The 23790-nt window shown below is 47.4% G+C and overlaps 1 long non-coding RNA gene across 1 annotated transcript in view; it reads left to right on the forward strand.

The window, feature by feature from the left end:
• LOC117361170 overlaps nucleotides 1-16671 on the forward strand; it is an 85084-nt gene extending 68413 nt beyond the window's left edge. The window contains exon 3 of the long non-coding RNA XR_004539598.1: nucleotides 16225-16671. This is a non-coding gene — a long non-coding RNA (uncharacterized LOC117361170). The remainder of the gene's footprint in view (nucleotides 1-16224) is intronic.
• The last annotated feature ends 7119 nt before the right edge of the window (nucleotides 16672-23790 follow it).

A 23790-nucleotide genomic window follows, 5' to 3' on the forward strand; every position in this document is an offset into this window, starting at 1 on the left:
GTTTTAAACCTGTCCCCTTTTAATTTTTCCGAGTGCCCCCTTGTACTTGTGGTTCCCCGTAATCTGAAAAATCTGTCCCTGTCTACTTTTTCTATACCCTTCAGGATCTTGAAGGTTTCTATCATGTCTCCTCTAAGTCTCCGCTTTTCCAGGGAGAACAGCCCCAGCTTTTTCAGTCTGTCAGTATATGAGAGGTTTTCCATACCTCTTATCAGTTTAGTTGCTCTTCTCTGGACTCCCTCAAGTACCGCCATGTCCTTTTTGAGGTACGGCGACCAATACTGGACACAGTACTCCAGATGCGGTCGCACCATCGCACGATACAGTGGCAGGATGACCTCCTTTGTCCTGGTCGTGATACCCTTCTTAATGATACCCAACATTTTGTTTGCTTTTCTTGAGGCTGTGGCGCACTGTGCCGACGCCTTCAAAGACGTGTCCACCATCACTCCCAGGTCTCTTTCAAGGTTACTTTGCAGATCTTCGCAGTCTTCCATGGTTTCAACCCTGCGGTAGAGTTTGGTATCATCCGCAAATTTAATAACTTCGCAATTTGTTCCCGCCTCCAGGTCATTAATAAATATATTGAACAGGAGCGGTCCCAGCACCGACCCCTGCGAAACTCCGCTCGTGACCCATTGCCAGTCTGAGTAATGGCCCTTTACTCCAACCCTCTGTTTCCTGTCCGCCAGCCAGTTTTTGATCCATCGGTGGACCTCCCCTTGCACCTCGTGTTTCCACAGCTTTTTAAGCAGTCTTTCGTGCGGTACCTTGTCGAAGGCTTTTTTGAAAGTCAAGGTAAATGATGTCAATGGATTCCCCTTTATCCACCTGGCTGTTTACCCCCTCAAAGAAGTACAATAAGTTTGTGAGGCATGACCTACCCTTGCAGAAGCCGTGCTGACTCGACTTTAGCTGTCCATTGTTTTCTATGTGTTCACAGATGCTGTCCTTAATCAGTGCTTCCATCATCTTTCCCGGGACCGAGGTCAAGCTCACCGGCCTGTAGTTCCCCGGGTCCCCCCTTGAACCCTTCTTGAAGATGGGTGTGACATTTGCAATTTTCCAATCCTCCGGGATCTCTCCAGTTTTTAAGGATAGGTTACATATTTGGCGAAGTGGCTCTGCTATTACGTTCCTTAGTTCCTTGAGTACCCTTGGGTGAAAGCCGTCCGGACCTGGCGATTTGTCGCTCTTTAGTCTGTCTATCTGCCTGAGGACATCCTCTTGGCTTACCTCTAGTTGGACCAGCTTTTCATCCCGATCCCCATTTACGATGTCCTCCGGTTCCGGAATATTGGATGTGTCCTCCCTCGTGAAGACTGACGTGAAGAACTTATTTAACCTGTCTGCTATCTCTTTTTCCTCTTTTACCACTCCTTTTTTGTCTCCATCATCCAATGGCCCCACTTCTTCCCTTGCCGGTTGCTTCCCCTTCACATATCTGAAGAACGATTTGAAGTTTGTTGCTTCCCCCGCCAGTCTCTCCTCATATTCTCTTTTAGCTTTTCTAACCACACGGTGACACTCCCTTTGGTGTTTTTTGTGCTCCTTTTGGTTGTCCTTTGTTTGGTCCTTTTTCCATTTTTTGAACGATGCTTTCTTATCACTTATCGCCTTTTTCACTGCAGTTGTTATCCACGCTGGGTTTTTTGTTTGGTTTTTTTTGCACCCCTTCCTGAATCTGGGGATGTACAGGTTCTGTGCCTCTTGCACCGTGCCCTTGAGTAGGGACCAGGCTTTTTCTACAGACTCCATCTTCCTTGCGCTACCATTGAGTTTCTTTCCCACCAGTTTCCTCATGCCATCATAATTCCCTTTTTTGAAGTTGAGTGCTGTCGCTGTGGATCTTTTCACCTTTGATGGTCCAATTTCCAGCTTGCACTGGATCATGTTGTGATCGCTGTTTCCTAGGGGTTCTAGCACCGCCACCTCCTTTGCAGGTCCCCCTAGCCCATTGAGGATTAGGTCGAGAGTTGCATCCCCCCGTGTTGGTTCCGTGACCAGCTGTTCCATGAAACAGTCCCTCGTGGTTTCCAGGAATTTGGTCTCCCTTGTGCAGTTTGAGTGTCCAATACTCCAGTCTATCCCAGGGTAGTTGAAGTCTCCCATCACCATCACGCTTCCGCTTTTGCATATCTGCCTCAGCTCAGCCTCCAGGTCCTGGTCGAGTGCTTCCGGTTGTCCAGGTGGGCGATAGTACAGGCCCAATTTTATGTCTGATCCAGCTCCTCCAGGTAGCTTAATCCATAGTGATTCCAAGTCGTCCGCCCTTACTGTTGTTTCTATCCTGGTTGAAGGTATGTTGTCCTTTATATAAAGCGCTATTCCTCCACCCTTCTTGTGTGTCCTGTCCCTCCTGTAGAGTTTGTACCCTGGTATGGCCACATCCCATTTGTTGTCGTCAGTCCACCACGTTTCTGTGACTCCTATTATGTCCAGGTCCTTTGTATTGGCTATGACTTCTAGTTCTCCCATTTTGGCTCTTAGGCTCCTAGCATTAGTGTATAGGCAATTTAAGTCCTGGTTGTTTGCCTTTTCCGCTGGTTTTCCTCGTGGTTTGGCGCCCCTGCCAACCTCCTCATGGGTTTCCAGCCCCCGAACTTTGTTGTGTTCATCCCCATCCTGCGGTGTGTCTATGTTGTCCTCAGCCTGCTCCCCCATGTTTGGATGACCCTCTGGCTCCTGTTGCTCTCTCTTAATTCTGCTTGCTAGGTTCGTTTGTGCATTGGTTCCCTGCATTGCGTCCTTGTGTCCTTTTCCCAAAAGTTCCCTCTCAGTCCCGAGCCCTCTTTTACAAATTTCTGGTTCAGTATCCTCGTTTGATACTTTGGTCCGATGTGTCGAGGTCAGGTCGACTGTCGGCTTTCCCCTTCTCCTCAGTTTAAAGCCAAGTCTATGCTGCTCTGGACGTTGCGTGCCAGCAACCTCGTCCCAGCCGTGCTCAGGTGCAGTCCGTCCCTCCTGTAGAGCTTGTTCTTCCCCAAAAAAGTTGTCCAGTTCCGTACAAAGTGGAAACCCTCCTCTTCGCACCATCTCCTCAGCCAACCGTTTACTGCTTGCAGCTCGGTCTGGGGACTCCTGTCCCCCACTTGTTTGAGGGTGTGTATTATGTGGCCAATGCTCTTTATCAGGGGTCCCCAAAGTCCCTTCTTGAGGGCTGAATCCAGTCGGATTTTCAGGATTTTCTCAATGAATATGCATTGAAAGCAGTGCATGTACATAGATCTCATGCATATTCATTGGGGAAATCCTGAAAACCTGACTGGATTCGGCCCTCAAGGAGGGACTTTGGGGACCCCTGCTCTTTATGATAGAGTTCTGAGTAAGGTTTTGTCTTACTTCATTTCTGCCTTTTGGTGCTCTGGATGAGACAGTGGGTGGGCGACTCAGCCTCCAATGCCACTCTCAACAGATTACTCTTCAAGGCCAGATGCTATTTGGTAAAGGGCTAGATTACCTCATGGCCAAAGTGGCAGATTGCTGCTCCAAATCCCTCCTGGATTGTAGGAGCCATCAACCTGCCGGAGGCAGTAGAGGCAATTTTTGTGCCTCTAGGAGATCGCACCAGTTTTTCTCTGGTTATTATTAGAGGCCCTTTCAGGGGTCCAGACAGATTTGCAGCTGTAGTCACCAGCAGCCCGCGGGTTCCCATGGTGGCTCGACCTCCAACAAGAAGCAATGGCACCATGAAGGCTGTAGTCTGCATTCTTGGAAAAATGAAAATAAATCTCATCTGACTGCTAGGTTCTGGACATTATCAGGGAGGGGCACAGGATCAAGTTTTCTCAGACCCTTCTGGATCTGTCACTCGACTCCCACCAGATGGCAAGATTGCCACCGTCTCTTGGCTATTCAGGCCATAGAACCTGTTCCCGAACAAGAATCGGCTCAGGCAGATGCTCTTTATAATTCATAGTGCCAAAAAAAGCACAGAAGACTGGAGGCCCATTTAGAATTTGAAGTTGGTAAACAAGGCCCTAAAGGTCCCTTGCTTTCATATGGAAATGGTCCGCTCTGTCATAGGGGTGGTGGCTTCAGGAAAATTCCTTGCTTCTTTGTATTTGATGGAGATTTCCAAGTTTATTTAAGAAGTTTATAAATTGCCTACACAAAAAAAATTAGGTTTTTATAGATATATACAATTCATGGTAAAAACTAAACTCACATCTTCATAAATGACCTGGAAGAGGCAACAACAAGCAACATAATCAAGTTTGCAGATGACACAAAATTATGTCGGGCAGTTGGTTCACAAAAGGACAGAGATGATTTCCAGAAGGATCTAAACCAGCTGTAGGAATGGGCAGAAAAGCGGCAGATGAAGTTTAACGTAGACAAATGCAAGGTGATGCACCTGGGTAAGAAAAATAGGGAACATGAATATAAAATGTTAGGTGTAACATTGAGCACAAGCGAACAAGAAAAGGACCTGGGGGTGCTGATAGACAGGAACCTGAAGCCGTCGGCTCAATGCGCAGCAGTGGCAAAGAAAGCAAACAGAATGTTGGGCATGATAAAGAAGGGGATCACGAGTAGATCGGCGGCCGTTATAATGCCGCTTTACAGAGTGATGGTCAGACCACACTTGTGTCCAACACTGGTCTCCATACCTAAAAAAGGATATAACCCTGCTGGAAAGGGTGCAGAGGCGAGCCACGAAGCTAGTAAAAGGTATGGAAAATTTGAGCTACAAAGAATGCCTCGGAAAACTGGGATTGTTCACCCTCGAAAAGAGGAGACTGCGAGAGGATATGATAGAGACTTTTAAAATATTAAAAGGATTTGACATAATAGAGCAAGAAATATCGTTATTCACTTTGTCAAATGTGACACGGACAAGAGGTCATGGACTGAAACTGAGGGGCAGCAGGCTCAGGACAAATGTCAGGAAGTTCTGTTTCGCACAGCGAGTGATGGACGCTTGAAATGCTCTCCCGGAGGAGGTTGTGACGGAGACTACCATTCTGAGTTTCAAGCGCAAGTTGGATGCACACCTCCTTGCAAAACACATTGAGGGATACGGGTAATCAGGTTCTCCATCTGGGAGCACCTGACTTGGCCTCCATGTGTGCGGGTCGCCAGACTAGATGGACTTAGGGTCTGATCCGGTGAAGGCGTTATGTTATGTTATGTCACATATACAATTAACGGTAAACACTAAACTCAGACACAATAGACATCTTTCCAGCTCACTTGAGATACCTGAGATTTCATGGCTCCCAGCACCTTTACCAAGGTGTTGGTGGTTGTAGCAGCCCACCTTTGCAGGATGGGTGTATAGTTGCATGGGGATAGAATTAAACCTGTCCCCATAAACCTCAGAAGTTTTCATTTAATTATGTTTCTAAATTAAAGACATTGGTAGAGACCCATTTACAAATAAGAACATAAGAACATAAGCAGTGCCTCTGCCGGGTCAGACCACAGGTCCATCCTGCCCAGCAGTCCGCTCCCGCGGCGGCCCAAACAGGTCAAGACCTGTCTGAATCATCAGAAGGGGCTCCCTTGCCACCTTGGTTTCCCATTTAAGTCCTGCCTTCCTATCGAAGTCCTAGCCCTCCGGTCTTGCACATGCACGACCTGGTTGGTTTGTACTCATTACCTGGGTAACTTCCTATACTTGTGTTACATCCCAGCTCCTCCCTCAGTATCCCACGATCCCTTTATCCCTCAGGAATCCATCCAATCCCTTTTTGAATCCTTGTACCGTACTCTGCCTGATCACTTCTTCCGGTAGCACATTCCACGTGTCCACGACCCTTTGTGTGAAAAAAAACTTCCTTGCATTTGTTTTGAACCTGTCTCCCTTCAGTTTCTCCGAATGCCCCCTCGTACTTGTTGCCCCCTTCAGTCTGAAGAATCTGTCCCTATCCACCCTCTCTATGCCCCTCATGATCTTGAAGGTCTCTATCATATCTCCCCTGAGCCTCCTTTTCTCCAGAGAGAAGAGCCCCAGCCTATCCAGCCTCTCGGCGTATGAGCAGTGTTCCAGCCCTCTTACCATTTTCGTTGCTCTCCTTTGGACTCTCTCAAGTACCGCCATGTCCTTCTTGAGGTGCGGCGACCAATATTGAACGCAGTATTCTAGATGTGGACGCACCATCGCTCGATACAATGGCATGATGACTTCCCGTGATCTGGATACTATGCCCTTCTTTATGATTCCCAGCATCCTGTTGGCTTTTTTAGAGGCTGCTGCGCACTGTGCAGATGGCTTCAGTGATGCATCTACCAGCACACCCAAGTCTCTCTCGAGTCTGCTGTCTCCCAACAATACCCCCCCCAATTTGTAGTTGAACAATGGGTTCTTTTTCCCTATATGCATGACCTTGCATTTGTCCACGTTGAAGCGCATTTGCCATTTGTTTGCCCAGTCTTCCAGCTTGTCCAGGTCCCTTTGCATGTCCTCACACTCCTCCCTGGTCCTAACTCTGCCGCACAGTTTGGTATCGTCTGCAAATTTTATAACCTCACATTTTGCCTCCTTTTCCAGGTCATTGATGAATATGTTAAAGAGTAAAGGCCCTAGCACCGATCCCTGTGGCACACCGCTCGTGACTCCCCGCCAGTCAGAATATTGACCTTTTACTCCAACCCTCTGCAGTCTACCCGACAACCAGTGCTTGATCCATCTGTGCACATCCCCTCCCACCCCGTGGTTCCACAGCTTCTTAAGCAGCCTTTCATGTGGCACCTTGTCGAAAGCCTTTTGAAAGTCGAGGTAAATGATGTCTATGGGCTCCCCATTGTCCACCCGACTGCTTATTCCCTCAAAGAAGTACAGAAGGTTCATTAGGCACGACCTTCCCTTACAGAATCCATGCTGGCTTGTTCTCAGTAGGCCATTCCTCTCGATGTGCTCGCAAATGTCGTCCTTGATCATAGCTTCCACCATCTTCCCTATAATTGAAGTCAGGCTCACCGGCCTGTAGTTCCCGGGGTCACCCCTCGATCCCTTCTTGAAGATGGGTGTGACATTTGCCAATTTCCAGTCCTCTGGTACCTCACCAGTTTTCAAGGATAGGTTGCAAACATGTTGGATTGTGCCCGCTATTTCCTGTCTTAGTTCTTTCAGAACCCTTGGGTGGATCCCGTCCGGGCCTGGTGATTTGCCACATTTTAACCTGTCTATCTGTTTGAGGACATCCTCCCTACTTACCTCTATGTGCTCTAATTTTTCAGCCTGTTCCCCACTCATGAGCTCCTCTGAGTCTGGTATATTAGATGTGTCTTCGCTCGTGAAGACTGACGAGAAGAACGTGTTCAACCTCTCAGCTACCTCTTTTTCCTCCTTAATCACTCCCTTCCTGTCCCCATCGTCCAACGGCCCTACCTCCTCTCTCGCTGGTCGTTTCCCCTTAACGTAACTGAAGAATGCCTTGAAGTTTTTCGCCTCCCTGGCCAGCCCCTCTTCGTACTTCCCCTTTGCTAGTCTAACCTCCCGGTGGCATTCCTTTTGGCATTTCCTATGCGCCTGATGATTATCCTCCGTTGGGTCCTTTTTCCATCTCCGGAAAGATACTTTTTTGTCCTTTATCGCCCTCTTTACTTCTATTGACATCCAAACCGGGTCCTTTGATCGTTTGTTCTTGCAGCCTTTCCTGAAATTGGGGACATACATTCTCTGTGCTTCCTGCAGGGTGTCCCTGAATAGGGTCCAGGCGCTTCCCACAGTCTCCATCCTAGAGATTTTTCTGAGCTTCCTCCCCACCATTTCCCTCATAGCAACATAGTTCCCTTTCTTGAAGTTCAGCGCAGTTGTTGCGGTCCTCCTAACTATGGGTGTCCCTCTTTCTAATGTGAATTTGATCGTGTTGTGGTCACTGTTGCCTAGTGGTGCTCCCACTTCTACCTCTCTTGCAGGCCCCCCTAATCCGTTTAGGATGAGGTCAAGAGTAGTACCCCCTCGCGTCGGTTCTTTGACTAGTTGCTCCATGAAGCAGTCCTTCACAGTTTCTACAAATCCTGTCTCCCTAGTGCAGTTGGAGTGACCCGTACTCCAGTCAATCCCTGGGTAGTTGAAGTCCCCCATCACTGTTACACTTCCAGTCCTGCACTCCTGTCTCAATTCTGCTTCCAAGTCGTGTCCGACTCCCTCTGGCGTACCAGGTGGTCGATAGTACAGCCCCAGTTTTATGCCCGCACCCTTGTTTCCCGGTAATTTGACCCACAGCGATTCCAGCCCCTCTGCCTTCGTTGCCATATCCATCCCGACCGAGTGAATAGAGTCCTTTATATATAGTGCTATGCCTCCCCCCTTTTTGTGGGTCCTGTCCCTCCTATAGAGCTTGTACCCCGGCAGCGCTACATCCCATTGATTTTCCTCTGTCCACCAGGTTTCTACAATTCCAATTATATCCAGGTCCTCCCCCTTGGCCACGACTTCTAGTTCACCCATCTTGGCCGTGAGGCTTCTTGCATTTGCGTATAAGCATCGCAGGTCCCGTAGTTTTTCTTCCACCTCTGTATTTACCTGGGCCACTTGCCCTTGGATTTCTGGCAGTTTTCCCTCTCTCTGTGTTTCTGCTTTGCCCTCAGCCTTTACCTTCTTTGCTTTCAGCTTCCCCACATTCCTGCCACCCCACTTCCCCGCTTTTCCTCTGGGATTTCTAGTCCTACCGGCCCCCTCCTGGGCTATCATCCCTTGCGCCTCTGTTTGATCCCCCTCGCCTTGTGGTACCTCTATATTACCCTCGGCTTTCGCCCTTATGCCACCCAGTCCCCCTGTGTCCACAAGCCCCTTAGTCTTCTCCCAGCAAGCTCCCATTACCTGATGTTTCCCTCGCTGTCTGATTTGGAGATCTTCCGGTCCCTCTGTTTCCTCCCTGCAGTCAGCCCGTTCAGCATCTGTTCTGGATACTGTTGTCCGAAGCGTCAACATCAGATCAGCTGTCGGCTTTCCCCCTCTCCTCAGTTTAAAGCCCTCTCGATCTCCTTCCTCAAATTGGCTGCCAGTAGTCTGGTTCCCGCTGTGCTCAGGTGCAGGCCGTCCCGCCGGTAGAGCTTGCTCTTTCCCCAGAAGGACGTCCAGTTCCTCACGAAGCGGAAGCCCTCCTCCTGGCACCATCTCCTCAACCATGCATTCACAGCTTGGAGGTCTGCCTGCCTCTTTGCATCTGCTCTCGGCACAGGCAGGATCTCCGAGAATGCTATCCTCCGAGTGCTCCGCTTAAGCTTTCGTCCCAGGACCCTGAACTGGTCAGTCAGTGCGTCCATGCTGAAGTGCCTCCGGCTCACATCGTTTGTTCCGACGTGGATTATTACCGCAGTCTCCTCTGTCTCTGCTCCGTCCAGGATCCTCTCGATCCTGTCAGTGATGTCTCGTGTCTTGGCCCCTGGGAGACAAGTCACTAGCCGGTCCTCCCTTCCTCCAGCCACGTGACTGTCTACCTCTCTCAAGATCGAGTCTCCCACCACAATAGCAGACTTCCCTTTCCTCAGCAACCTCCTCTGCCTCAGGTCCGTGTCCTCGGTGTAGTGTGGTGTCTCTCCCTCGGGGTCCTGGTGAGTCGCGGTCTCCTCCTCTTGCGTTGTCCCTCCGCTAGGTCCTTCCCCGGTGTCGCCTTGTGGATCCTGGGTCTCGTCTACCGACATCCGTCTGTGCTGCTGCTGATCCCGTTCCTCCACCGTCCTATAGGCCTCCTCAATGAATCTCTCGAGGTCCCTCACCTGGTCCACAAAGATGCCTGCTCCGTCTGTGTTCTGGGTAGACCAGCTCGTCTCCTCTGTGGTGCGCAGTTCCTCCAGTCCTTCTAGTTCCTGGACCCTGACCCTCAATCTGCCGACCTCCATCCTCAGGCTTTCCAGTTCCTGACACCGACTGCATATGTACTCCCGCCTTCCCAAAGGGAGGTAGTCGTACATATTGCACTCTGTGCAGTATACCGGAAAGTACCTCTGGGATCCTGGGTCCTCCATCGCTCTTGTGAAGTGCTGGTGTGCTCCTGCTGTGGGTAAGAGAGAGAGAAAAGAGGAAAGAGAAAGAGAAAAGGAAAAAAGAAGAGAAAGAAGTGAATTACTTGACGTTTCTGGCTCCCTCGCAAGGCTCCTTCGCAAAGGCGCTCTCGCTAAGGCGAGCGCCTTTGCCGCTCTCCTTCGCCGCGCGCCGTTGGCTCCTCCCCTTTTATGGGTGGAGTTAGTCTGGTGACGTCGGGGGGGTAGGCGGAGCTAACTCTCGCCTCTTCCCCTCTCCGTGTACCGTCTGCCTCTCTCCCGGTCTGCTCTGCTACTTTGGAGTTCCTTTCTCCGCTCTACTCGCCGCCCTCTCTGTCCTCTCTCCGCTTCACTGCCTCCTCCGCTCTGCCTCCACTCACTCCTCCGCTGCCTGCTCCTTCCTCTCTCGCCCTGCTAGCCCTCTCACCGGTTCGTTCTCCTCCCTGCACCGGCCTCTCTGTCTCCTCCGCTCTGCCCTCTGCTAGCGCTCTCCTCTAGCCGCACGTAGCCACGTGCTTGCCAGGCTCAGCTCGCCCTGTTAATTGGGAAGAATGCATACTTTGCAAATGGGTTTCTGCCAGAGCCTCTAATGTAAATATAAATACTCCAGCTAATGAGGACCCTCAGGCTATGTCAGCTGAGGACTTCCTGTGAAGGTGGCCTTTTTGCCAAGCTTGGCATGCAGCATTAGCTGAGTCATAAATGCAGGAACCTCCGGAGGCTCAGAGATGCTGCCAGCGACTGCTACGCTTGGTGAAGGAGAGTTCTGGCTGTATTTGGAGTAGGTCCTCAGCTGGTGGGGATCCCCACCAGCCACAGCAAGGGTCAGCAAGTACTTCAGCACTGGAAAAATAAAACCAGAAATTCATTTCCTTTTCTTTTGAACACAATACAAATACATCTGCTATATACATTTCCAAAGCTAACATATTTCAGTCAATAAATTCCATTTTTTACTTTTGTTGTCTGGAGATTTCCAGTTTCTCTTTTTTTCTGCTTTCCTATCTTCTGCAAATTCAAGTGGTCGCTGTTCCTCCTACCATGGTCATTTCTCTCTTCCCTCTCTTCCATTGTACAGCATCCTCCCTCCCTTCTATCATGGATCATTCTCCCTCTTTTATCCCTCTCCATTCCTACACAGCATTTCTTCTTCTCTTCCACCCCCATGTGCAACATGTCTCCCTCTCACTGTCCATCATCTCTCATTCCCTCTCTTGCTGCGAAGGGAATGGGGAGAGAGGGATCCAGGGTGCATCTTTCCCATCCCCTCTACTGCCACAGCCAACATTTCTCCCTCTTATCCCTTGGACCATGTGCAGCATCTTTCTTACCTGCCCACAAGCTTCATGCCCAACATTTCTCCTATCATCCCTCTCAAACTACAGGAAGCACACTTTCCCCTCCCCACCCCTGCACAGCATTTTTTCCTCTCTCCTCCACCCCCATGTGCAATGTATGTATCTCTCTATATCTCTATCTCCTCCCTTGCTGCAAAAGGTGTGGGGAAAGAGAGGGATCCAGGGTGCATCTTTCCCATCCCCTCTACCGCCATAGCCAACATTTCTCCGTCTCTTATCCCCTGGACTGTGTGCAACATCTTTTGCCCTTGCCCACCAGACCTATGCCCAACATTTCTCCTATCAACCCTCTCCAGGACCATACTACATCTCTCCCTCCATTCCTTCCACCACCATGTCCAACATTCCTCTCTTGCATCCCTTTCAATCTCTCCCACTGTTCCCTTTCCACCACCATATCCAACATTTCTTCTTCTTTATCTTCCCCATGCATCTGTACTTCACACCTCTCCCTCCCTAAACCTAACAATTCTTTCTTCCATTTCCTGTGTGCACCATTTTTCCCTCTCACATACCCATGTCCAACAATTCTCCCTTTCTGTTCCCTCCCCCACCTCAGCATCTCTTTTCCTCTTTTATTGTTTATTTAAACTTGATATACCGCCTTAGTTGCAGCACAGTTCAAAGTGGTGTACAATTAAAAACAAAATGCAAATTTAAAAATAACAAATGGAATGCCAATTAGGTACAGGACAGAATCACATAATCATCACATCAAAGAACAAAAAATATAACAATATCCTAATAGTCATATCATGTGCTTGCTAATACCATCACTTTAAGTTGTTTTTTTTCTCTCTAAAGAAAGGCTTTCTCAAAAAGAAAAGTTTTTGGAAGAATGCAGAATTTAGTATAAGAAGATTCCAAGCGTAAATTTGAAGACAGTGAATTCCACAGTGACGGAGCTATTGAAAAAATGCCGTATTTCTTGTCCTTTCCCATTTCACTTTAGAATGGTGAGGAATAACTAATCCATTGTCTGTTAGAGTGAAGAGTCCGAGTTGGTGAATAAGGGATAACCAGACTTGCCAGATAATCCGTATGCAATATCTTATGAGTCAAAGTAAGAATTTTAAATTGTATACGATAGTAGATCAGTAGCCAATGTAATTGTTTTAATAAGAGTGTTATGGTCAAATTTACTTGCGTTATTTAAATTTGGGTAAACCTGCATAGACCACATCATAGTAATCCAATTTTGAGTTTATGAAGGCATAGAACAGTTTAATCTTTATCTACCAGATTTCATATTGCTTGGAGTCTACAAAGGGCATAAAAGCCCGATTTTACTACATTTGAGATCTACTTTCCGAATGAAAGTGCTGAATCAATTATAATTCCTAAATAGCAAAATAAATCCACAGCTTGAATTTGTAAAAGAATAAGAGGCAAAGATGGAATAGTCTGTACCTGTTACCCAACAATAGTTTTGTCTGGATTCAAAACCATATGATCCTCTAACCATTTCGATATTCCTAATAAGCAGGTCTGTAATATGGAATAATATGGAAAAATCTTATGCTACAAGATTATATACAAAGTTCCCATGGGCTAAGAAATAGATAAAACAATAATGGCGATAATACTGATCCTTGGACCCCACAATTAAGCCTATAAATGGTTGATACATCACTCAACTGTTCAATATAAGATCTATTTAACAAAAATGATTTAAACCAATCCAATACCGTACCGTTTATTCCCAGAGATTGAAGTTCTTAACAATAATGAATGATTAATCAAATCAAAAGCAGATGTCAAATCTAGTGATACAAGTAATGCTATTTGCTCAGAATCAAGATGACTATGAAGTTAACTGAGCAAGGCTGTCATTATTTTTTTCTGTACTATAAGAACAAGAATAGCTTTACTGGGTCAGACCAATGGTCCATCAAGCCCAGTAGCCCGTTCTCACGGTGGCCAATCCAGATCACTAGTATCTGACCAAAACCCAAGGTGTAGCAATATTCCATGCTACCGATACAGGGCAAGCAGTGACTTCCCCCATGTCTTTCTCAATAACAGACTGGACTTTTCCTCCAGGAACATGTCCAAACCTTTCTTAAAACCAGCTACGCTATCCGCTCTTACCACATCCTCTGGCAATGTGTTCCAGAGCTTAACTATTCTCTGAGTGAAAAAAAATTTCCTCCAGTTGGTTTTAAAAGTATTTCCCTGTAACTTCGAATGCTCCCTAGTCTTTGTAATTTTTGATGGAGTGAAAAATCGATCCACTTGTACCTGCTCTACTCCACTTAGGATTTTGTAGACTTCAATCATATCTCTCCTCAGCCGTCTCTTTTCCAAGCTGAAGAACCCTAACCATTTTAGTCTTTCCTCATACGAGAGGAGTTCCATCCCCTTTACCATCTTGGTCGCTCTTCTTTGAACTTTTTCTAGCGCCACTATATCTTTCTTGAGATAAGGAGACAAGAACTGAGCGCAATACTCCAGATGAGGTTGCACCTTGGAGCGATACAGGTTCATTATAACATTTTTAGTCTTGTTAACCATCCCTTTTTTAACCTTTTCCTATCGTGTGTCCCGGATGACGGGACATTCCAAAAAATATCATTGCCATCATATGTCCCATGGCATGGGACATACAGTACACCTTCTACCTATCATTTGTCCCATCTATTGGGCCATTGTGTTTACAATAGCCATAAATGATAAAAGAATAATACAAAACTTTGCTAAAATAATTACGATTGGAACCAGCGTAACGTAAAATTTATTACGATAGGAAAAGGTTAATAATTCCTAGCATCCTATTTGCTTTTTTGGCCACCGCTACACATTGGGCGGAAGATTTCATCGTATTGTCTACAATGACACCTAGATCCTTTTCTTGGGCGCTAATCCCCAAGGTGGACCCTAGCATCTGGTAACTGTGATTCTGGTTATTCTTCCCAATGTGCATCACTTTGTATTTGTTCACATTAAATTTCATCTGCCATTTGTATGCCCAGTCTTCCAATTTCCTAAGGTCCGCCTGCAATTTTTCACAATCCGCATGTGTTTTAACAACTTTGAACAGTTTAGTATCATCTTCAAATTTAATCCTCACTCGTTCCAATTTCCAGATCATTTATAAATAAGTTAAATAGCACTGATCCCAGTACAGACCCCTATGGCACTCCACTGTTTACTCTCCTCCATTAAGAAAAATGACCATTTAACCCTACCCTCTGTTTCTATCCGATAACCAATTCCTAATCCACAACTGAACTTTGCCACCTATCCCATGACACTTTAATTTTCTCAGGAGCCTTTCATGAGGAACTTTATCAAAAGCCTTCTGAAAATCTAGATATACTATATCAACCGGCTCATTGTTATCCACATGTTTATTCACACCTTCAAAGAAGTCAAGCAGATTTGTGAGGCAAGATATCCCTCGGCTGAACCCATGCTGATTCCGTCTCATAAAATCATGCATGTCTATGTGTTCCACAATTTTAATTTTTATATGCTGGTATGGCTAGTGTCAGGGTGCGGGTCTTTGACCAGAGGGCCGCTGCGTGAGTGGACTGCTGGGCATGATGGACCACTGGTCTGACCCAGCAGCAGCAATTGTTATGTTCTTATCGCTTCTACCATTTTGCCTGGCACCAAAGTGAGGCTTACCGTTCTGTAATTTCCCAGATCTCCCATGGAGCCCTTTTTAAAAATCGGCATAACATTGGCCACCCTCCAAACTTCAGGTGCTACAGACTATTTTAGTGACAGGTTAAAGATCACTAACAGCAGGTCAGCAATTTCATTTTTGACTTCTTTTAATACCCTGGAATGTATACCATCACTTTTTAACGTGTCGATTTGGCTCAGTACATTTTTCAGATTTACTGAGATTTCTTTCAGTTCCTCCGGTTCAGGTAGATCTTACATCTTCCGTAAAGACCGAAGCAAAGAATTCATTCAGTCTTTCCACTATAGCCTTATCCTCCCTGAGTGCCCCTATCGCTCCTTGATCATCCAACAGTCCCACTGATTCCCTCACAGGTTTTCTGCTTCTGATGTATCTAAAAAAATTGCTATGAGTTTTTGCTTCTTTTGCAAGTTTCTCTTCATATTCTTTCTTAGCTGTCTTTATCAATGCTTTGCATCTAACTTGCCAGTACTTGTGTTTCTTCTTATTTTCTTCATTCAGATCTTTTTTCCATTCTTTAAAGGATTTTTTTTTTGGCTCTAATCGCCTCTTTCACTTCACCTTTTAACCAAGCCGGCTCTCGTTTTCTCTTCTTTCCACCTTTGCTGATATGTAGACTACATCTGGTCTGGGCTTCCACGACTGTATTTTTAAATAACATCCACACCTGGTTTATAGTCCTAACCTTTGCAACTGATCCTTTTAACTTCTTTTTAACCATTTTCCTCATTTTATCATAGTTGCCCTTTTGAAAATGAAATGCCCCTAGAGATGGAGTAGTGTGTTTCTTTTGTTATATTGGGTAATTATCTAGCATCCAGAGATCACCAGATGGTGTAGTTCATGTGAGAGGGTTTTATTCAAAATTAAGATTCTAGATGTCAAAAATACTTTATGATGGAGGAATACCATGGAGGAAAGCAATGGGCAAAACTGAAAGCTATTTTAAGAGCAACAAATCTTTGTTATGAAAGTAAATAAAAGATGAAAAGAACCACCTTTATTCTCAAAAGTAGCTGAAAGGTAAGGAAAAAGGTTAGTCTTGATTGCTACAAGACTTCAGAAAGAGGAAGACAGGAAAAGCTAAGAGAAGCTGGTAAAGTAGTAAGGAAAGCAAAGCTGCAAATGGAAGAAAAAAATTTCCAATATGATAAAATGAGGGGACGACTTTTTTTTAGATGTGTTAGAGAACGTGCAAAATGACATTGTGAGATGAGATTGAAGTGGTGGAATATGTAGAAGCTGATAAGAATAAATATTTTTGTTCTCTTTTCACAGATGAAGGGCTGAGAGTTGGACTGCAGAAGACAAACAAATAGGAATGGAAGGATGGTAGATCTTGAATGATTTTTTAATGACTGTGTTCATGAAGAATTAGCTAAACTACATATAGAGAAAGTAATGGGGCCAGATGAGATACATCCAAGGATATTATAACTTAGGTTTTAAGTGGGTGATAAATTTTTAACATAAACTTAAGGAAGTTCTGGCTGCTCCATTCTCTGACAGGTACTGAGGAGGTCTTGCAGTCCATATGCATATTCCTCCCAGCATTCTCTGGGGTGACTTCCAGGTCCACCCTGATCTACTCAAGGCCTCCATTCCAGGTGCTTAGAGTAGAGAATGACACGGGGAAAAAATTTGTCTCTGTCCCCACGAACTTGGACCCCATCCACAAACCATCTGATCCCATCCGCACAAGCCTCGAATAGTTATGATTTTATATTGAACTTATTTTATTAAAGTATAAAAAGAAACAATATTCTATACAATTGTCATTTTATAAACACAAATACACAGCAAGTATCAACAAAACCCCTGTCTCCCCTCCCCTTCACAAATATCACTTTCACTATCGAGAAAACTGAATAAGCCAAATTACAGAATGCTACACAGAAAAATCATGCTAACTGAATACTGCAGTCACACATGACAGGGATAGTGTTGGGGGAGTGCAATTAGGGCAACTGCCCCCTGGTCAGAGAGCCCTAAATCAGCTGGAAACTAAAGAAGCACAGTCTGTTTTTTGCAGTCCCCAGTTACGTTTTTTTTTTTCCCCAAATATATTTTATTGCTTTTTTAAAATAGAAATACAAACTCACAGAAATGCAAAGGTGTACAACGGTACAGAGTGATTACCAATTTCCATCACAACTTCACCATAAACCAGATCTGTCCCCCTCCCCCATCCCACCCATCCCCAATCCCTACTGAAACAAAACACACATTCAATCCGGTGCAGTTCTTACAGATAAGTTTAAACATTCAGTATATGACTACGTGCTCTAGGCGTTAAAGTGTCCCAAAAAGGTGTCCAACAAGTGCAATATGACCGTCCCTGTTCAGTGTCCAAGGATGGAAAACAAAGCCTCTCCATCGATGCTTGGTGAATCATTAGCGTACGCCATCGAGAGAGGGTCAGAGAGTCTGCAGTAATCCAGCAAAGCAAAATCGCCTTTTTCCCCAACAATACTGCTTTGGACAGAAAGCTTCTAAATCCCTTCAGTGCGGACAAGGGAACACAATCCAATGTGAATAGCATTATCGGAGTTAGGGTAAAATTGTAAGTCCACATGGTTTGAATATGCACGTTGAGCCGATGCCAAAAGGCTGAAATCCTGGTACAAGACCAGAACTGGTGACCCAAAGTAGATGGTGAGTGGAGACATTTGAGACATTGGTCAGATGCACACATTTTAGCATGAAATTGGTAGGAAGTGGACCTGTAGAGCCTGTGCAGAAATTTGTAATTAAGTTCAAACAAAAGCACGTTGGGAGTCACCCAGGCCGCTCGATATGTCCCCCTGCGGATCATGGAAGCAGTCACCTCACAAGGAAAGTCCTGAGTCCATCGTAAAGCTATAGAGTCATAAGATGGTTCACCTAATTGTTCCTGAAGATGACAATGATGAAATCGCAGTGGAATTGGTACCTGAGCCGATAGACTCAACGCCTCAGAGAGGGACTCCATACATCAATCAGTGAGAGATGCACTCGGCAAGGAGTTCACATATGAAGAAACCTGAAGGTAAGAAAGCCAATCAGTGGGCCTCCATCCATGGTCACGTTGGAGTTCCTCAAACGTTTTCAGGGAACCCGAGGAATGGACCAGTTAAACAAATATTGATTAGAGCAGGAAGTCCACACCCCAGAGGATTCCAGGTCCAGTCCCGCTGTAAATGCTCCGTTGCCCCGCAAAGGTAAGTAAGGAGTCACCTGGAACAAGATCCGAAGTTGGTGACACAATACCTTCCATAGACGTCTCAGAGGCATGAGGAAGAGATCCCGTGCAGATGAAGTCCGCTTTGATAACGTAGGAACATGAAGCAAATAACTAAAATAAGGTGCACATAGTAAAAGTTCCTGAGCAGAGGCGGAAAAATGTCCAGTGCCTCAAAAACAATCGTTCAAGTGTCTCATCTGACACGCCCAAGACAGCAACCTAAGATTGCGGAGACCAAATCCGCCTCGATCCTGAGGGCGGGCCAGATGAGACAAAGATAAACGAGCTCTTCTCCCATTCCACAAAAACTTTTGTAAACTCTTCCCAAGCAATTTATCATGACGAGCAGACAGTAAAACAGGGATCATTTGGAATACTTAGAGCCATTGAGGCACCAACACCATGTTATACAATGCTATTTTACCCAATAATGATAATGGATATGCCCGCCAATTCTCCAACTTTTGAACCGTTGTTAAAATCAGAGGGTCATTGTTTAGAGAATACAAGTGAGCGGGATCTGAGGAAATCAATATACCCAGTTATGTGATATGGCCAGTCGCCCATACTAGAGGAAAGGCGCCCCGCCATAGTGTCCGTACCTCCGGAGTCAAGGGCAATACCAATGATTTTGATTTATTCAGCATCATACCTGAGTACATACTAAATTTGTCTAGTATGTCTAATGCCCTAGGAAGGGAGGTGTTAGGAGATCCTAGAGTTAATAAGAGATCGTCTGCATAAGCCAGTACTCGTAGTTGGGATTCCCCCTCAGGCATGCCCTGCAAGACATCATCCCGTAGGATGGTGCGCAGTAAGGGGTCTAAATACAGTAAGAAAAGCAAAGGGGAAAGTGGGCTGCCCTGACGCGTACCACGCGCTATCTGAAATATAGGTGAACAGGTACCGTTTACCAAGATACTGGCCCCAGTTACGTTTTAACACCAGCTCTAACAGGATACATATTTCAAATCTGATTTATTCTTATCACAAAATAGAAAATAAAATTATTTTTTTTCTACCTTTTGTTGTCTTGCCATTTTTATTCTTCATATCATGTTGGTCTCGGGTCTCTTTTTAACTCACCAGGGTCTCCTGACCATTTTGCATTTCTTCTTTCTCCATGCTCACCATCCATCTATCTCTATGTATGTATTGTTACCCATGTTCAGCATCTCCCTTCTCTATACATTCTTTATCCCAGGACAAGCAGGCAGGTATTCTCACTAGTGGGTGATGTCATCCGACAGAGCCCCGATACGGACATCTCACAAGCATGTCTTGCTTGAAGAAACTCAGAAGTTTCGAGATGCTCGCACCGCGCATGCGCCAGTGCCTTCCCGCCCGATGGTCCGGGCATGTTTCCTCAGTTCTTTTCTTTCCGCAGAGCTGAGAAGTTTTACTTCAATTCTGCGCTGACTGAATTCCCGTTTTTGCCTTCTTTTGCCGCGATTTTGGGTTTATTTTACTCTTTATCGTGTGTTTTCTTTGTTTATATTCTTTTAAAAAAAAATTTTCTTCCAGTGAGTCGGCCGGGTCGGCCACGTGGCTCAGGCCCCACATCTTCGATCTTGCGGCGGAGCTTTTTCGGCCTATGTCCCGGCCAATCACCGGTTTTAAAAAGTGTAGCAAGTGCCAGCGCGCGATTTCGCTGACGGACCCGCATCGACGCTGTCTGCAGTGTCTTGGTCCAGAACATTTCCCGAAATCGTGCCGGCCTTGTTCCACTCTTACAGCGCGGGCGTTTAAGCGGCGCTGTCTCTTGTGGGAGTCGATGTTCAAGATGGAGGCTGCTAAGGAACCTTCGGCTTCGACTTCATCAGCCGCTTCGCCTGTCCATGCGAAGCCAGCTGCTACTCCGGGCCTTCTGAAGCCAGCTTTGTTCACTCCGGCTTCGGCCCCGAGTTCGGCGCCGGTGCCTGTCCCCGTCTCCTCGGCTCAGGTACTGCCTTCCACCATTCCGCCCGTGGTCATTAAGGTGCCAAAAGCTTCCAAGCAGAAGCACTCGACCACGAAGGAGCGCGAAGACCTTGCTGGAGGACCCCCTTTCGGTGCGGATCCCCCCATATCGGCTTCGTTGCGGTCCCTCTTGGAAGCTCAGTTTGTCGAGCTCATGCATACTATGGGACCCAGGTTAATTGCCTCCATCCAGGGTGACCTCCCGGTCCCGATTCCGGGGGGGCGGACCGCCCCCTCCTCCTCGCTGGTCGGTCTTGCTACTTGGCGAGGAGGAGCGACTTAGGGCGGCCGGTTCCTCGAGGCGGACTTCCTTCAGCATATGCCTCCTTTGGAGCCCGTTACGCCTCCACGCCAACAGGGCCGGAATCCTCCTGTGGGTGATCGAAGCCCTGGGCATAGCAAGTCTCAGGAAGAGTTCTTCCGCACCTCATACCAGGCCTGGGCTGCGTCGCATGACGCATCGTCAGCTCCACCTCTTCGATCTACATCTTTGAGTCCCATTCACTCGCTGGAAGCTTCGGGGGATCATGCAAAGTATCGTCATTCTCTATCCCCCTCCAGGCACCGTGAGGGGCATCGATCCAGGCATTCATCATGGCACTCCTCGCGCCATTCTGAGGTTTCGCCACAGAAGAAGCTACCACGTCTGGGGTACTCTTCCTCTGACATGTCTCCCCCGGAGGGTCCGGAGTACGAGGAACCATCGACCTCTTTTTCTCCCTGTCGATCCCAAGTCTCTCTGGATCCTGAGGCCTCGACTTCGTCCAGTCCGTCTCGGAGACCTGTACTGGCAGATCAGTTGTCTTTTTCTTCTTTTCTCCGACAGATGGCTGATGACTTGGATGTTACTTTGGACACCGGGTCTCGATATTCTAAGGAGTATCTCGACACCATGCACTTGCCTCATCCTCCTGCGGAGTCTCTTCGATTGCCTCTCCATAAATTGCTTGACCAGACATTTATGAGATGTTTTGAGTCACCTTATTCTATTCCTGCAGTCCCGGGCAAATTGGATGCCCGATATCGCATAGTCCATCACAAGGGGTTCGAGGGCTCTCAACTCTCTCACCAATCCCTACTGGTCGAATCCTCCCTCAAACGTTCTCATCCCTCCCAGGTGTATGCCTCTTTACCACCGGGTCGCGAGGGCAGGACGATGGATAAGTTTGGGAGGAGAATCTACCAGAACTCGATGATGGCTTCCCGAGTTCTTAATTATAATTTCTACTTTGCCTCTTATTTGGAGTTCTTCTTGCCTGTACTTCGGAAATTTACTCCCTTCATTGATTCTCAGGCTCGATTTGAGTTCGAGGAAGTGGTAGCCTCGCTTTCCCAGCTTCGTCTGCAGCTTATGCAATCCTCGTACGATGCCTTTGAGCTATCGGCACGTGCTGCTGCCTGTTCCGTGGCCATGCGTCGGTTGGCATGGCTTCGGACCATTGACATGGACCCGAACCTCCAGGACAGGCTTGCCAATGTGCCTTATGTGGGAGCGGATCTGTTTTACGAGTCCATCGAGACGGTGACGAAGAAGCTTTCAGACCATGAGAAGTCTTTTCAATCTATCCTTCGGCCTAAGCCTAAGCCTCAACAGTCTCAGCCTTCTAGACCGCCCTTGATTTATCAGCGGCGTTACACTCCGAGGCAGGCTCTGGCTGCAAGGCAGCCAGCGAAGCGGCAGCCTCCTCAGAAGGCTCCACAGAAACCTCAACCGCCGGCTGCACCCAAGGCTACTCAGCCTTTTTGACTCCGTACCAGGGAGCATAACCAACCTCGTTCTGCATTCCCCTGTTTTTCCCATCGGGGGTCGCCTCCACCATTTTTTCCATCGATGGGAGGCTATTACCTCCGACCTCTGGGTCCTTTCCATCGTAAAAGAAGGGTACTCTCTTCAATTCCATCGGGTCCCCCCGGACCACCCTCCAAGAGAGTATCCTTCCAACTTGACGCAGACCGCCCTCCTTCAGGAAGCTCAGGCTTTGCTCCGGCTTCGGGCCGTCGAGCCGGTCCCAGTGGACCAGCACGACTGGGGTTTTTACTCCCGGTACTTCCTTGTCCCGAAGAAGACGGGCGATCTGCGACCCATTCTGGACCTTCGAGTCTTCAACAAGTTCTTGGTCAAAGAGAAGTTTCGCATGTTGACCTTTGCTTCTCTCTACCCCCTCCTCGAGCAGAACGACTGGTTATGCTCTCTGGATCTCAAGGAGGCCTACACTCACATTCCTATTCATCCGGCCTCCCGCAAGTTCCTCAGGTTTAGGGTGGGACATCTGCATCTGCAGTATCGAGTGCTTCCATTCGGCCTGTCCTCGTCTCCCAGAGTCTTCACAAAGTGTCTGGTGGTGGTGGCCGCTGCACTCCGGATCAAGGGTCTTCAGGTGTTTTCCTACCTCGACGACTGGCTCATCAAGGCCCCCTCGCTCCAGAGATCCTTTCGGCGACCCTGACGACAATTTGCTTCCTGCAGAGTTTGGGCTTCGAGATCAACTTCCCCAAATCTCATCTCCAGCCCACCCAGTCTCTTCCCTTCATCGGGGCAGTCCTGGATACCATTCGGCTTCGAGCATTCCTTCCTCCTCAGCGCATGGATGCTCTTCTTCATCTCTGCCAATCTGTATCTTCTCACCAGTCCATCTCGGCGAGACACATGATGGTCCTCCTGGGCCACATGGCCTCTACAGTTCATGTGACGCCTTTTGCCAGACTCCATCTCAGAATTCCTCAGTAGACCCTGGCTTCTCAATGGACTCAGGTGTCAGACCCGTTGACTCGACACATCATGGTCACTCCTGCTCTTCAGCAGTCTCTACTTTGGTGGATGACCTCTTCGAATCTATCCAGAGGTTTGCTGTTTCACACTCCTCCCCACCAGAAGGTCCTCACCACCGATTCTTTGACCTATGCCTGGGAGGCTCATCTGGATGGACTTCGCACTCAGGGATTCTGGACCAGTGCGGACCGACTCCATCAAATCAATCTTCTGGAGCTCAGAGCCATCTTCTATGCTCTTCAAGCTTTTCAACATCTGCTGCACGACATGGTGGTCCTCATTCGCACAGACAACCAGGTCGCCATGTATTATGTAAACAAGCAGGGGGGCACGGGATCGGCCGCCCTCTGCCAGGAAGCTCTCAGAGTCTGGGATTGGGTGGTTCGCCACAACGCCTTCCTCAAAGCTGTATATATTCAGGGGAAGGACAATGTCCTGGCAGACAACTTGAGTCGTCTCCTCCAGCCTCACGAATGGACTCTCCATTCCAACCCCCTTCATCAGATCTTTGCACAATGGGGGACGCCTCAGATAGACCTATTTGCGGCTCCCCACAACTTCAAACTGCCTCTGTTTTGCTCCAGGATCTACACTCCTCATCGCCTCGAGGCAGATGCCTTTCTGCTGGATTGGGGGAATCGCTTCCTGTATGCGTTTCCTCCATTTCCTCTCATTCAAAAGACTCTGGTCAAGTTGAGATCTGACCATGCCACCATGATTCTGATAGCTCCTCGGTGGCCCAGACAGCCGTGGTTCTCCCTTCTCCTTCAACTCAGCAGCAGGGAGCCAGTGCTTCTTCCAGTGTTTCCTTCACTACTTACTCAACATCAAGGTTCACTGCTTCATCCCAACCTGCATTCTCTCCACCTGACAGCTTGGTTCCTCTCAACGT

The sequence above is a fragment of the Geotrypetes seraphini genome, chromosome 5, assembly GCF_902459505.1.
Source record: "Geotrypetes seraphini chromosome 5, aGeoSer1.1, whole genome shotgun sequence".
Lineage (NCBI taxonomy): Eukaryota > Metazoa > Chordata > Amphibia > Gymnophiona > Dermophiidae > Geotrypetes > Geotrypetes seraphini.